Raw genomic sequence first — 17,554 nt, forward strand, 5'->3', positions numbered from 1 at the left:
GCAACATACATTTCACCAGTGTAATGTTTAGCAAAATAAACAAGTCATGGAAGGACACATAAGCAAGTTATAGAAGGATATATTTTAAATATATATAATGAGACATTGTAGTAAATATTTGTACAAAGAAAAAAACAAGCAACAGAATGCAAGCACAAAATTCATAATGGTGGATTCGTCTGCCGTGACTACAAGAGATGACATCAAGGAGATACGTGGATGAAACCTTAATAGATATGGCACCATTCTATATTCAAAATTAGACATATAAGTATTACTATAATACTCTTTATGTATTTTATGAGATATTATACATCATCTCTTTAATATTTTAAATATTTCTTAAAAGTTTTATTGTACAAATAAGAATTTGGGTACATGTACAAATTCAACATAAGTGATAATCCTTGCATTGACATAAAACTATCTCCCAACTGCCAAAGTAAGAAGCATGTCAACATTTTGAGCCTGAAAAAGACAATAAATAAAGAATACAAAAGACCAGAATATATACAGATGAAATGTCAATTCATGTCAATTAGTGAGCAAGAACATTTTGCAGAGGAATTATCTGTGGTCAACCAATGATGAGATATAATGAGAAAAAATAAGATATAGGAAGGGCGTATATAAATAAGTAAAAACATGCACATAATGAGTCTCAAAAAGAAAAAAAAACATATATAATATACATGTGCATATAAAGACATAAAATATTTGAATGAATTATAACTAAATTTCTCTTAAAATCAAATAAAGAATACTTAGCAATTAGCATTTCCCATGTACCAGGCACTGAGACCTTTTCCCAAGTGAATTGATTTGACACTCAGAAATTCATATGAGAAAACTATTATTATTGACTACGTTTTACATAAGAGGCAAGGGAAGAAGACAGAAAGTCATACATTGGGTCGTGATTGCACCACAGTTTGAACTAAGGCAGTCTACTTTGAGCCAGTTCTGTTAACCATGGTAAATTCTCTAAAAATACATCGCCAATCTCCTAAGAAATAAGAATCGATGCATATTTGCATATTTTTTAACTTGATGAACGTTGTTGAACAAAATATACAGCAAATATAAAATTTTCTGTAGAAACTTTAGATGTATTTTCTTTAAGATTAGTGGCAAGACAAGTTGACTTGTATCACCAGTTTTTTAATATTTTACTGGAACTCCCCCAATACAATAACACAAGAAAGAGAAAAAGAAAAGAGGTGTAAAGATTGGAAAGGGAGATATAAAATTATCAATATGGGCAGACAGTGATTCTTTACACAGAAAAAAACACCAGAAATCAGAAATCATTCCAAGTATATGATATTTCAACAAGATCCTCAGATTCATGTACAGCTTTGAAAAAGAGTTATAATTCTCTATAATCACAATAATCATCTTATAAATACATAATATATAATTTAGAGTTGGAACAAAAAACATCAAATGTATCATAATTGACATATAATGCATAGTGTATATGTGGGGAATAAAAATTAACACAAAAATTATGTACAAATGAAGATACACATGTTTATGAATGCAGAAAATTAATTGTGTGAAGCTGTCAATTCCCCCACAATAAATGTATGAATTCACATTGTCAGCAATATTCTGCCTAGTTTTTATAAATTGAATAAAATCATTTTAAATATATACAAAAGAATCAAGATTTTGAATAGCACAGATACATATCATAATATGCCAAAAACACATTATAAAAAATGTAAAGTACTCCTGAAGGAGCTGAAAAATAGAACCAGAAAATGATTAAAGATCTCTTAGGATTATGTATAATGGTAAATTGATACCTGATAAGGCAGCACCACAGTAAAGGGAGATAAAGTATAAACTGTTAGGAAACAAATGTTATTGGGAAAACTGGCTCAAAATATAAAAAATAAAATCAAACTACATACTTATCTTGTTATCTATCATCATGCACTCTATTTGGATTCAACTTAAACATGGATGTTATAGCGACAAAATTAATATAAGTAATATATGTGTATGTATATATATGCATTTTTTAATAGAAGAAAATGTATGTGTATATTGTTGTGACCCTTGGGTATAGAGAATTTCTTCAAAAAATCTAAAAGGCATAAATCATAAAGAAAAAATTTGATGTGTATATGATTCTATCCAAAATAAGAATTTCTATTCACATATGGTTAATATAGACCTTAATGTAGCATGAGACCCCAAATATCCTTTTAACAATAAATATTGTGTAAGGCTCTCCTTTCTATGCTTACAAAAATGGATACTATAACTCCATATCAAATATAATTTTTAAAAGTATATTACTGTAATATAAGGTGAAGTAAAATAATTTAAATTTATCATGTTCTGTTCAGTATTTGAAATGGTAAATTGTTTGTCAAGGCTATATTAGCATCTATATATAGAATTACTATGACTTCAAAGCTACAAATGTTAATTTATGAAGGGAAGTTTCAATGTATATTCAAATACCAAGAGGTTCATCAGTGTCCATGATTTGATTTTCAAAAATGATCAACAATTTTTGGTAAGGTTCCCCACAATGCCTTCATAAATTTGTATTGTAGGTACATTTCTGGGGAAAACAGTATATATGAAAAACTATTCAAATTTACTTTGTGGTATATTTAAAATGGAATTGAGTTTTAGGATCAAATAATTCTAAGTATTTTATAGTCAAATAATTACTTAGTAAGGCATATCAAAGTTTTGTAGAAAATCTAGTTTCCCTGGTTCTAACGCACAACATGCCAAGATAAATCCCCTCAATCACCGAGATAACACAAAATGTCTCCCTATATTTCCAAAATCCCGAGGGGAAAAATCCCCCTCCTTTGGGAATCACTACCTTAGACTGAGTTAACTAACAAACGATAGATTGGAAAATGCCATCTCCCACCTTAAAACTCACATATATTTTATATTTAAGGCTATATGAAACCTTCCTGAAAATGAATAATAAATTTTAAGAAACCAAAAACAATGTGCGAAAATTAAAAACATTCCTTTATACCAATAATAGGCAAGCAGACAGCCAAATCATTAATGGACTCTCATTCACAATCACTAAAACATGACTAAAATACCTAGGAATACAGCTAACAAGGGATGTGAAGGAACTCTTCAAGAACCACATTCCACAGCTCAAGGAAATAAGAGATGACACAAACAAATGGAAAACCATTCCATCCTCGTGGATAGGAAGAATCAATATCATTAAAATGACCATACTACCCGAAGTAATTTATAGATTCAATGCTATTCCCATCAAACTACCATTGACATTCTTCACAGAATTAGAACAAAACTATTTTAAATTTCATATGGAATCAGAAAAGATCCTGTACAACCAACACAATTCTAAGCAAAAAGAATAAAGCTGGATGTGTCACGCTAACTGGCTTCAAACTATACTACAAGGATATAGTAACCAAAACAGCATGGTAATGGTACCAAAACAGACATGACCAATGGAGCAGAACAGAGACCTCAGAAATAACACCACACATCTAAAGCCATCTGATCTTCGACAAATCTGACAAAAGCAAGCAATGGGGAAAGGATCTCCCATCCAGTAAATGGTGCTGGGAAAACTGGCTAGCCATATGCAGAAAACTGAAACTAGACCCCTATCTTATACTTTATACAAAAATTAACTCAAAACGGATTAAAGACTTAAATGTAAAACCCAAAAACGTAATAACCCTAGAAGAAAACCTAGGCAATACCGTTCAGGACATAGGCATAGGCAAAGACTTCATAACTAAAATGCCAAAAGCAATGGGAACAAAAGCCAAAATTGACAAATGGGATCTAAGTAAACAGCTTCTGCACAGCAAAAGAAACTATCATCACAGTGAACAGGCAACCTACAGAATGGGAGAAAATTTTTGCAATCTACCCATCTGACAAAGGTCTAATATCCAGAATTTACAAGGGAGTTAAACGTATTTACAAGAAAAAAACAACCCCATCAAAAAGTGAGCAAAGAATATGAACACACACTTCTCAAAAGAAGACATTTATGAGGCCAACAAACATATGAAAAATGCTCAGCATCACTGATCATCAGAGAAATGCAAATCAAAACCACAATGAGTTACCACCTCATGCCAATCAGAATGGGGATTATCAAACAGTCAGGAAACAATAGATGCTGGTGAGGCTGTGGAGAAATAGGAAAACTTTTACACTGTTGGTGGGAATGTAAATTAGTTCAACCATTATGGAAGACAGTATGGCGATTCCCCATGGATCTAGAAGCAGAAATATCATATGATCCAGCAATCCCATTACTGGGTATATACCCAAAATAATATAAATCATTCTACTCTAAAGACACATGCACACGTATGTTTCTTCCAGCCTATTTACAATAGCAAAAATGTGGAACCAACACAAATGCCCACCAATGATAGACTTGATAAATAAAATGTGGTACATATACACATGTAAAACTATGCAGCCATAAAAAGGAATGAGGTCATGTCCTTTGCATGGACATGGATGAAGCTGGAAGCCATCATTCTTAGCAAACTAACACAAGAACAGAATACCGAACACCACATGTTCTCACTCATAAGTGGGAGTTGAACTTTGAGAACAGATGGACACGGAGAGGGGAACAACACACACCAGAGCCTGTTGCGGTGCAGGGTTGGGGGTGGCGAAGGGAAGGAAGTTAGAGGAGGGGTCAATAGATGCAGCAAACCACCATGGCACACGTATACCTATGTAACAAACCTGCACCTTCTGCACATGTATCCAGTTTTTCTTTTTTTTAAGAAATAAAGAAAACAGTACATATTCTAATTTCTCAGAAGGTGAAAACTGAATGGATAAGAGGATAAGAAATGTCAAACTCATTAGTGATCAGAAAAATGCAAATGAAAGTCAACAACGAAAGCTAGCCTTGCACATCTGATTGGTGTAAAGTAAAAATTAGATTAGCTAACTGTTGAGAAAAGTATACATAAGCAGGGAATATTGAGCTCTGCTAGTTGACTGTAACTTAGTACAGATCTTCTAAAGAGCTATGTGTCAGTAATTAGCCAAATTAACTATGAACTTGCTCTATGATTCAAAAATTATAGTCCCTAAAGGGACAGAAAGAACAAACATGTCACAAGATCCATGTTTCCTGTTTGATGGCATTGGATTTTCCTAGGACATAGGAGGCAAAGACCTTTTCTAAATGGGAGGTGACAATATATTTGAGGCATGTTGAGGAAGTATAAATAATCACAGTCATTGTGGCCAGTGAGAAGGATTTTATTCAGAAAAACAGACAGATTTCTTTCAGAGGAATCATTTTTCCCGATTCCATTCTTTATTTTATCTAGCAGATTGGCACATTTGGTGTACTTCAGATTGTCTGAGATGGCAGAATATTTAAGACTACCAGCTAAGGTCTGATATGTGAAAATAATTTGAAATCTGGAAATAGTACAGGGAGGAAATAAATTCCTGGAAGGCAGATCAGGGAGAGCTTAAGAGAGGAGATAATGTCTGCCCTCACAGTTGATTAGGCATATAAGAAGGAAAGACAATTCAGTACAAGGAAGGAGGAGAAGCAAAGACTGGAAAATGAAAAACAGCATAAAATGTTCATGAAATCTGCTGTTTAATGTAACTAGAGCACGAAATGCTAGATTTGGGAACACAAGGGTAACAAAAAAGAAGAGAAAATCGGTGCTTTCTCAGGCAGATTGTATGCTGTAACTCTAACTACGTAAGTGTCTGCATCATTATGAGTCCATAGAGTTATGTATATCTGTCTGACCATCTATCTTTCTATCTAGCTGTCTATTTCTTAATGACAATTTATCTCCATGACACTGTGTTTTAAATAAATAACATTACCTTGAAATTTGTTTGTTTTAGTATTCCTAAAAACAAAATAATCCAAATTATTAGGATGTAAATTACAAATTAAATGCAAGAAAAGATTTAGTATGGAATCAGAGAACAGAGAAGGACAATGTTGCTCTAGAAATAGAGTCTCTTAAACGTTGTTTTTCAATATTTACAAAAGCCTCTGTTTCGCAATCCTTTTGTGCTCTTGAAATATGCTGAATCCTATTAAAAATGCATATATATTGATGCATTTTATTTTCCACTGCCACTTATATGACCCCATTCATTGTAATTTATAAATTTTGCAAAGGAATGATATGCCAAAATGCATAAAGTGAGCTAAATTGTATCTTTACCCAAACTGCAATTTATTTTACCAATTAAATAATTTTATTGGACAAAATACATGGAATAATTTATAAGCCAATAAAATTATGAGAATACAAAATGTGATCAGCGTAATTATATAACTTCATTGGAATATAGTTTCTAATATTTTCTAATCCACTGAGAATTACTGGCTTTTATTTTCAGTTATAAACATTAATGTTTTAAATTTGCCAGTATGTTATGTGAATGCTATTTAATACTTGGCTAACGTAAAAGCCATACCAAAATTTGTTTCATTGGAGATTGTTAATGAAGACCACCAAACTACAGAGAAACAAATACGCTGACATTCTTCTAGGAATAAACTTTCCTCAAGAGTTCTGTTTCATATTAGCTTCAGTACCATCATGAAAATGGACTTACTTCTAATTACAAGGAAAAGGTTGGGAAGGGAACATTTTTCACCCATCGAATTAAGTACCAGAAGAAAAGCAAAGTCTTTCTCTCAAATATTATAGGTAAACATTTTAACTGCTTTTAATTTAATCTCATATGTCAAATAAACTTTGAGATTTCCATCTAGGAATGTGCATTGCCTATGGAGTTGGCCACGAGGTGGTGGTGAGGAGGAGCTCAGCAAAGAGAGTCTGTAAACCCAGGTTTCTCCCCCCAGGTCTGTCTCTGATGTGTTTTAAAGTCATTTTTACTGCTCTGTCGCCTCAGTATTGTCACATAGGAGTTAAAATAGTTCTGTGGATTTCACCCTGATTTAATCAGAAATGCTCTTTATGCATTTTATGTACAGACTTCTCTCTAAAATGTTGTTTTGAAATAGAGCTCCCCTAAAAAAGAAAAAGGTGAGAGGAAAATAGGTTCTATGAGGGGTTTCCTGTTCTAGTATCATTAGAACTTCTGAATACTACAGCTTTCCTTATGCTCGATTTTGATTGGTTCTATTCTCTGTTAAATTCCTTATCATGAAACAGAAATACAGTGATTTGTTCTGTGACCTAGCTGTGGAAGTACAGGCAACCATGGGGATATAGTGGTAGGTTCGTGTGGTTGTTTGGGCAGATAAAATCTTCAATACCAATCTGTAGGGAAGCTAGGCATGCTTAGTAAGACAAAAAACCAAAACAAACTATTTTTGAAGATCCAGATGGCTAGATAAATTTTCAGATCTTAAAAGTCAATAGGTCCCAGTGACCAGGTCAAAACTCTCTAACAAAGGATATTGACATGAAAATGTGGGTCCAAGTTCTGGAGAAACTAGGCAAGTTAATAATATAATAACTCAAGGACATAAAGATGGAGCAAGTACAGAGTTTTAAATTTGTGCCACATTCCAGGTTTATTATAACACAAAGAAAAATGAGATTCAAAGTTCCTATTGTTGGGTTGCAACACAAAACTAACTATGTAATTCTATTCCTATAGAATAAGGAGGCAAAAAATATTGGGAAACAGTTACTGGTCTCTGCCAGAGTTCCTGTGATGGTTAATTTTATGTGTTGACTTGACTGGGCTAAGGGACACCCAGGCTGGCATAACATTGTTGCTAGTTGTGTCTGCAAGATTGATATTTGAATTAGTAGACAGAGCAAAGAAGATGCAACCTCATTAATGTGAGTGGACATCATGCAATACCTTGGGGCTATAAACAGAGCAAAAAAGGTTTGGAAAGAATACATTTGCTTGCTGTTTGACTTGGGACTTTTTTTTTTTCTTGCCATCAGGCATCACACTCCTGGTTTTCAAACCTTTAGACACAAACTGAATTACCTCACTGGCTTTCCTGTTCTTCAGTTTGCAGACACCAAGCACATAGTGGGACTTCTTAATCACCATACTTGTGTGAGCCAATTTCGATCAAGTCCTATAATAATTTCCTTGTATTTATGTTTTTATGTGAGAAGACTTATATTGGGTATATATTCTGTTTCTCTGAGAACCCCTGACTAATATAGATACTGTATGTAGTTGCAGGTCAGTGTTTTCAGACCTAGAAAAGAGTTGTGCAACGTGTGGGAACAGGAACAGTGCAAACACACTTGACCAACAGCAAGGATGTATCTCATCTTCCTCACCTTATGAAAAATCCAATGCAACATTCATCTTGACTTTTTGTATGTTCTTCCAGTAAGCATAATTATTTATACAACACAGTGGATGTAAGCATGCATGTTCATGTATGTGTCTGTCGAAGTTTCTCTGAGAATATACTACCAGGGTAATAATTCTCATATGTAAAAACAAAACCAAAAAAACTGTGATCTAAGGCAAAATAGCAGCCACATAGTTTTTCACTAATAGCAAGATTAGTAATGACTTTCTTAAAGTCTCACTTTTCACTACAGAACAAATAGAATTATAAACACCCATTCAGAACCTGATGTGTATATGATAAAGGATTTTTATATCTCCAAAGGAATCACACCCATACACAATGTGAACACAGGTGCATGCATATATTTAGAAAAAAAACTTCAGTTTTCTATAAAACCATTCCTTTGTATTCTTGACATCGAGAATAATTTTGAAAAGAATACATTATTTATCAGTAGAATCACCAGTTATTTCCATCAGAAATGAAACATTATTTCTATCATGTGCCATTCAACATCAAGATCACTTATTTTCTATGCATCTACAAAATTACCCATACGTTTTCCTCTACCTATAGTTAAACTAGGGTTCCATAAGCGTAGTGCTCAGGACTCTGGCAACCACTTGGGCATCCAAATCTTGACTCTATCTCAATCTCCAATTCGAATTTTCTGGAAAAATTTGAAATTTAAACACTTGAAATTTGAAAACTTGAAATTTGAAAATCTGAAATTTGCAATGGTGTGCTTTGCCACACACCCATAAACACTACTTAGCAAAATGTCTCCATAATTGTCTTCCCGCCAAGGCCTGTTGCCTGGATTTATTTGCCAATACAGAATTCTTTCCAAATAAACGCTTTGCATATATAAGCATGAATAATTATTTATTGTAACTATTCTTCATGAATAATATAAAGGGGTGGGGAGATGAGAAGCAGAGTGATAACTTCCAATTAACAGAAAAAGGTAAGCGAATCTAAAAACTAATTAGCAGCACAGATGACTCTCACAGAAAGAAGAGACTTGTAGAAAAACTGCATAATGAAGGTCACTAAAGGAAGTGCACTAAAAGTTGACTTCCAGCTTTCCAGTATTTCCATAATCAAATGAACATCTTCTTTCTCAGTGTGTTTTGCTGTCAAGAAGTCAAAAACTTAGAATAATTTTTATGTGCCTTTTTTAATCTTAGATTTTATTTTTAATTGGTACATAATAATTGTACATATTTATGGGTACGGTATGATGTCGATACATGTATACCTTGTGTAAAAATCAAATTAGGGTATTTTGCTTATCCATGACCTCAAATATTTATCATTATTTTGCGGTGAGAACTTTCACATTCTCTTCTAATATTGTTAACTATGTTCATCTGACTGTGCAATAGAACACCAGAGCTTATTTCTCTTATCTATCTGTAATTTTGTACCCATTGAACAATCTTTCCCCATTCCTTCCTACTCCCTACTCTTCTCAGCCACTGGTAAGCATTACTCTACTCTGTGATTCTATGAGATCAGCTTTTTAAAATTTCACGAATGAGTGACATCATGCTGTACTCGTTTTTCTGTTCTTGTATTTTCAGTTAACACAAGGTCATCAGAGTTTATCCATGTTACCATAAATGACAGGATTTCATTTATTTTTATTGCTCATTAGTATTTCTTTGTTATTTTATATATATATATATATATATATCACATTTTCTTTATCTGTTCATCTGTTGATAGACACTTGTGTTGATTTCATATCTTTGCTATGAAGAATAATGTTGCAATGAACATGAGGGCAGACATCTCTTTGACATACTGATTTCATTTCTTTTGGATACATACACAGTAGTGGGATTGCTGGCTCATGTGATAGTTCTATTTTCAACTTTTTGAGGGACCTCCATACTACTTTTCATAATGCCAACATTAATTTACATTCCCAACAGTGTATAAGGGTTCCTATTTCTCAACATCCATGCTAACATTTGTTTTTCTTTTTTAATATATGTATTTTTTGTAGTAGCCATTCTAACTAAGGTGAGATGATATTTCATTGTGGCTTTGATTTGCACTTCCCTGATTATTAATGATGTTCAGCATTTTTTATATACCTATTGGATTTTTGTATGTGTTTCTTGAAGAAATATTTATTCAGGTATTTTGCCTATTTAAAAATAAGATTGTTTTTTGCTATAGAAGTGTTTGAGTTCCTTATATGTTCTAGATGTTATCCTTGCCAGGTGCATAATTTGCAAGTATTTTCTCTGATTCTGCAAGTTGTCTGTTTAGACAAAGATTATTTTCCTTGTTGTGCGAAAGCTCTTTAGTTTGATTTGACCCCATTTTTCTTTTTTTGCTTTTGTTGCCTGTACTTTTGAGTTTTTATCCAAAGAATTATTGCCCAGGCCAATTTCATGAAGCATTTTCCTTATGTTTTCTTTTATTATTATTATTATTATTATTATACGTCAAGTTCTAGGGTACATGTGCACAACGTGCAGGTTTGTTACATGTGCATACATGTGCCATGTTGGTGTGCTGCACCCATTAACTCGTCATTTACATTAGATATATCTCCTAATGCTATCTATCCCTCCCCCCTCCCCCCTCCCCACAATAGGCCCCGGTGTGTGATGTTCCCCTTCCTGTGTCCAAGTGATCTCATTGTTCAATTCTCACCTATAAGTGAGAACATGCGGTGTTTGGTTTTCTGTTCTTGCAATAGTTTGCTGAGAATGATGGTTTCCAGCTGCATCCATGTCCCTAGAAAGGACACGAACTCATCCTTTTTTATGGCTGCATAGTATTCCATGGTGTATATGTGCCACACTTTCTTAATCCACTAGTTTTATAGATTCAGATCTTACATTTAAATCTTTAATCCATTTTGAGTTGACTTTTGTATTTGGTAAGAGACAATGATCTTTTATTCTTCTGCATGTTGATATCCAATTTTTACAGCACCATTTTTGAGGAGACTATTCTTTCCCCAATGTGTGTTCTTGGTATCTTTGTTAAAAATCAATTGGCTACAGTGACTTTATATCTGTGTCCTTTATTCTGTTACATTTTTCTGTGTCCATTTCTTATGCTAGTATCATGGTGTTTTGGTTACTAAAATAGAAATTCTTTCAAACCATTCTATGAGGCCGGTATCACCCTAATACCAAAATCAGAGAAAGACATAACAAAAAAGAAAATATAGGCCAATATCCCTGACAAACATTAATGCAAAAATCTTTGACAAAATGCTAGAAAAACTAATTCAATAGCACATTAGATGATCATTTACCATGATTGAGTGAGATTCGTCAAGGACGGATCAACATATGCAAATCAATAAACATGAAATATCATTTCAACAGAATCAACTACAAAAGCATATAATCTTTTCAATAAATGCAGGAAAAGCATTGATAAAATTCAACTTCACTTCATAATAAAAACTCTCAATAAATTAGCTGTAGAATTAACACACCTCAACACAATAAAAGCCATATATGACAAATTCACAGCTAACATCATACTGAATGGGAAATAGTTAAAAGCTTTCCTTTAAGATCTGGAACAATATAAGGATGGCTACTTTCACCTTTTTTTTTAACGTAGTTCTAGCCAGAGCAATTAGTCAAGAGAAAGAAATAAAGGGCATCCAAATTAGAAAGGAGGAAGTCAAATTATCCTTCTTTACTGATGACCTGATCTTATATATAGAAAATTCTAAAGAATCTAACAAAAAACTTTAGAACTAATGAATGAATTCAGTAAAGTTGTAGGATACAAAGCCTACATGCAAAAATCAGTAGTGTTTCTATATGCCAATAGCAAACTATATAAAAAATAAATCAAGAAAGTAAATCAACCCCATTTATAATAGCCCCCAAATAATACCTAGGAATAAATTTAGCCAAGGAGGTGAACGATCTCAATAATAAAATGTATAAAACATTGATGAAGAAATTGAAGAGGACATGAATAAATGGAAAGATATCCTATCTTCGTGGAATAGATGAACTGATATGGTTAAAAAGTCCATACTACGCAAAGCGATCTACAGATTTTATGTAATCCCTATCAAAATACTAATGACATTCTTCACGGAAATAGAAAAAATAATCCTAAAATTTATATGGAACTGCAAAAGATCTCCAATGGTCAAATACGTCCTGATCAAAATGAACAAAGCAACTTAGAGCCATTTTTAAAAGAAGTTTATGATGGAGAAATGCTAAGTCTTTCATACTTCCTTGTTAGGGAAAAATAGGCATGCACACATCACCCCCCACCGTCCCCCTACCACACACACACCACACTAGATGCTTGGCATTGTTTCTTAGTTGCTTTAACTATATGTTTCTGGGTAAGAAGGGTCTCTATCCTTGGGACATTTGAAATGTCCCTGTTTTCCAAATGTCCATAGACTTGCCTTGGGGATATGATTTGAAATCATTAGCCTCCATGACACACCTCTCATTTTTGTCTTTTTAAAAATCTTAATACACTCTAATTAACAACAGACTGTTCTAGTTAGTAACACAAATTGCATTCTGAGACTCAAAGAAAGGTTTTGTGTTTGTTTTGCTTTAAATTCTTAAGAATATTTAACATGGATTATGTAAATTAATAGCATACTAATTTGTATAGAAATTGTTGCTGCTGTTACTTAATGCTATGTTCTCAAGTATCATGGCAGTCCGTGTTACTGTCACTGCTTATTTAGAAATATTTTTTCCAAGGGAGACTGCAACCCAGTGAAGGCAGAATTGTGTCACTCATTCACTTCTTAGTGACAATGTCTAGCACAATGCCATTGTAGAGTCACAAAAATATTTGCTGAGTGAGGTATTAATTATGTGACATTGAAAAAGCATGAGAATACTGCACAAGCAAAGTACGTACAGAACAAAAGTTATACACAAAGTCTATAATTCTCTGCATAGGAATGAAGCAATTCCTAATAAGAAAAAGGAAATCATTGAGACTTCCAAATTTGGGGACCACCCTCATGACCTTTGACATTTACTGAAATGTATTGAGTCTGAAAATTATTGTGTTTTATTTTAGCGAAGATGGACAAGAGGTTCCTGCCTTTACTCCCACCTGCCAGTGCAAGATCCACAAATATCTGCTCCACATAATAACTCCGGTTATATTTGTTGAAAGAATGAAAATGCGTTCAGTTAATTTTTATTTAGTGAGTCTGAAATCATAAATTTAGAATGACTCCTCTGCAATAGTAATTCTTAAAATGTATTGTACAGAATGGTATTTCCTTGAGCTGCTTCTGAAACAAATTAACAAGGACAACAATAACAACAAAAGAGCTGAACTGGAGACCAAGTTTGGAGGATGTCATCTACTATGAATCCGCTCTAAGAGAGTCAATGTGAACATACATAAAAAAGTTGACATTTTCTGAATGCGTAATGTATACTAGGCACTCCTTTAAAGATTTTGTATGTTTCATCTGATTTAATCTTTACATTAATATTATATGTTCACATTTTATCAATAAGTCATCTGGAATACTGTGAGATAGAGTATCCCTGTCCAAACTGCCACACTACAGTGAATGCCACAGCTGGATTTAAGCCAGACTCATGTAAAGGAGGAGGTCTTTAACTTTTGCTCTGCTGTCTCCTACATAAAGCTATACAAGACTATGGAAATTGATTGCTTGACCCAGAATTTTCTTAGCTTTTTTTGACAGTAGGGTCCAACTAACTTTTCTTCTTCAAAAATGGCTTCTTTAACATTTTCAGTCACAGGAAATACATATCTCTTAAATAACCGTACTTACCTGTTTAAGTTCCTTTGTGAGATACATGAAAAGGAGCAGTTTGCATCAAAACCATTGAAAACCTATTATGTGAAATACCTATTATTTGAAATAAGTTATACCTTGCTTTGTAGCCTAGTATAGAATCAATTTTGTAAGTATCTAATGAATATGGAGAAAAATGTGTACTTCTAATTTTTGAATATCAAATCAAGGATACAGAATTATATGTATGTTAATTGGATTAAATATTAATGTTTCTGTCTTTTTATTTTTTATTTTTAAATTTATTTTTACTTTTAGTTCTGGGGCACACGTGCAGTGTGTGCAGGTTTGTTACACAGGTAATCATGTGCCATAGTGGGTTGCTACACCTATCAACCAAGCACCTATGTATTAAGCACAGTATGCATTAGCTATTTTTCTAATACTCTCCCTCCTCCTGCCACACCCTCCAACAGGACCCAGTGTGTGTTTTTCCCCTCCCTGTGCCCATGTGATGTCATTGTTCAGCTGTTTGGTTTTCTATTCCTGTGTTAGTTTGCTGAGAATAATGGCTTCTAACTTTATTTATATTACTGTAAAGGACATGATCTCATTCCTTTTTATGGCTGCATTGTATTCCATGGTGTATGTGTGCCACATTTTCTTTATCCAGTCTATCATTGATGGGACTACAAGCGCCCGCCACCACACCCGGCTAATTTTTTTGTATTTTTAGTAGAGATGGGATTTCACCTTGTTAACCAGAGGTCAGGAGTTTGAGATCAGCCTGGCTAACAAGGTAAAATGCCTTCTCTACCAAAAATATAAAAAATTAGCTAGGCGTGGTGGTGCATGACTGTAATCCCATCTACGCGGGATGCTGAGGCAGGAGAATCGCTTGAACCTGGGAGACAGAGGTTGCAATGAGCTGATATCACGCCACTGCGGTCCAAGCTGGGTGATAGAGTGAGACTCCACCAAAAAAAAAAGAAGAAAGAAAGAAAGAGAAATTTCTTTTTCATTCATTTATACTTCATACTTGTAATATAAGTCATTTAACATAGATTGCATTGATTAAGACTATTCATATTGACCAAAGTGGCTTGGATTGGAGTCTTCAATATACCTCAAAAGTAAAAATAGCTACTGTGAATATGATTTCAGTGAAACTCTTATCAGTAAATTTTTAATTAATAAAATATTATTAAAATTATCTGGATTAGAAAAGGTGTGAGAAAAGCATAGAAAATTTGGATATAGAAAAGTCATGATAGAGAGACTAATGAACTTTAGAATTTTTTAGCTTAAATTAATGAATCATCATTAAAAATTATTATACTCCATTCAAAATATATACAATGATGAAAAAATAATTTCATTAAAATTGAGTTAGTTTTATAAAATAACTAAATAGATGCAAGTGTTAGCCTAAATCAATAAGGAAGGCAAAGGCAAATTAATAAATAGAGCTTAACCAATTTCTTAATCATTTAGAAAAAAGTCAATGTAGATCTTCATCTTTCACTTTATGAAAGTAATATAGGCCAGGCGCAGTGGCTCATGCCTATAATCCTAGCACTTTGGGAGGCCAAGATAGGAGGATCACTTAAGCTCAGGAGTTCAAGACCAGTCTGACCAACATGGTGAAACCTCGTCTCTACTAAAAATACAAAAATTAGCTGGGCATGGTGGCACACATCTGTGATCCCAGTTACCTGGGAGGCTGAGGCAGGAGAATCGCTTGAATCCAGGAGGTGGAGGTTGCAGTGAGCTGAGATAGAACCACTGCACTCCAGCCTGGGCAACAAGAGCGAGACTCCATCTCAAAAAACAAAAAACAAAAACAACAACAACAACAAAAAAAAAACCAGAGAAATATAAACTACTACACATAAATCGACCATATGACATTAGATGAATTAAAAATTATCTCTAAATGTAAAAATATTAGAGGGATCACTGGTAAAGATTTTCTAATATTATACTTATTATCAGATGCATCAAATGATACATACAAAGATTTTAACAAACAAAAAGTTTTCAAGACTGTGCCCTTATAACATTATCAAACTTAAAATGAAAATACCAAGAAGTAAAGACAAATGTAATAAATTTTAAAATATATAAAGTATTATAAATAAAGCATTCTTATAAATTGATGTGAAGCATTATCATCTCAATAATATATGGGTAAAGTTTGAACAAACAACAAAAATTTGGATAAAGGTAATATAAATAGCTAATGTTAATAATTAGGATTATATATGAGTATAGGGTTATTAGCTAATGAATAGGTTCAATACATGTTGGGAAGCACAATAAAACTCATCGGTATATTTTGACAATACAAATGTCTATTTTGGTCTCTTAAATTATAAATGCTCAAAAATAATAATACTCGAAGAAAGTGCATGATATATTAATATGGGCAATTAAATGAGCATAAGACCATGTCTATATGCCTTGAAAATTGTTCATCCCATTTGTGTAAAAATTCTACTGCTATGAATCTAATCAAATAACATAATTTAAAATATAAAAAAATTGATTTACAAAAACATTTATTTTCATTATAATTATAAAAATTTGAACTAAAAATGATTTAGAATTATTAAATTATAGTATTGAATCCACAAAATGGAATATTAGGTAATCATTAAAATTGTAAGATTTTTCAAATTGCAGAATTTTAAAAAAATGCAACTGGGAAAAAAACGCTATAAGCCATTGTACCCACTGTGATTCTAATTTGAAAAATATTAACTATACACAGGAAACATGTAAAATGAAAACCGTTTAACTGAGGTTAATTGTTTTTTCATTATAAATTTTAATGTTGTTATACTTAGCAATTTACCGTTGTGTCTTTTCAATAGAAGACGTAACACTTTTCTAATCTTTAAGTGGAGCTGAGAATTAAGAGTAATATTTCAGACTTAGTTTTTGTAACATATTTAAGAGTGGTCATAAATTTGCTATCATTTTCATTTTCTCCATTATCCTCATAGTATAGCCTAAGAATATATTAGCTTATTTAAAATTGTTTAATCTTATACATATATCTTAGCTTGTAATAAATTGAACAGTGTCTTCTTGCCTTTTTGCTTTATTTTGCTTTGTGTCTACATTTTCTTCCAATGTTGTCAATTATTGAGTTGTAAGTAGTCTTTTTTTTTTTTTTTTTTTGGTACATACCTAATCACTAAGTGGGCCAGTGATTCCCCACTGCATTATTTCTAATATCGTGTCATAAGTGATATCAAGACAGAATAAAATTATTAGTTTTTCAGGAAGCTCAAAATCCATATAAAAAATGCTCTAGGAATTTGATCACAGTGTAGTGAACCATGAAAAGAGTAACTACATAGAAAGTCATGAGAGATTTAATTTAAACAGTGTGGACCATAAGTGATAAGAGAACTCCTTCGTCTATTTTCCCATCCAATCCAAAGATCCCGTTTATAATGGCCTTTCCAGATAGCATAAAAAATGTCATG

The 17,554-nt window shown here is 32.9% G+C and overlaps 1 long non-coding RNA gene across 1 annotated transcript in view; it reads left to right on the plus strand.

Moving 5' to 3' along the window:
- Positions 1-17,554, plus strand: part of LOC110743817 — a 58,173-nt gene that overhangs the window by 14,605 nt on the left and 26,014 nt on the right. The gene's annotated exons all lie outside the window — the stretch shown is intronic.

Source organism: Papio anubis, chromosome 7 (genome assembly GCF_008728515.1).
Source record: "Papio anubis isolate 15944 chromosome 7, Panubis1.0, whole genome shotgun sequence".
NCBI classification, from domain to species: Eukaryota; Metazoa; Chordata; class Mammalia; order Primates; family Cercopithecidae; genus Papio; species Papio anubis.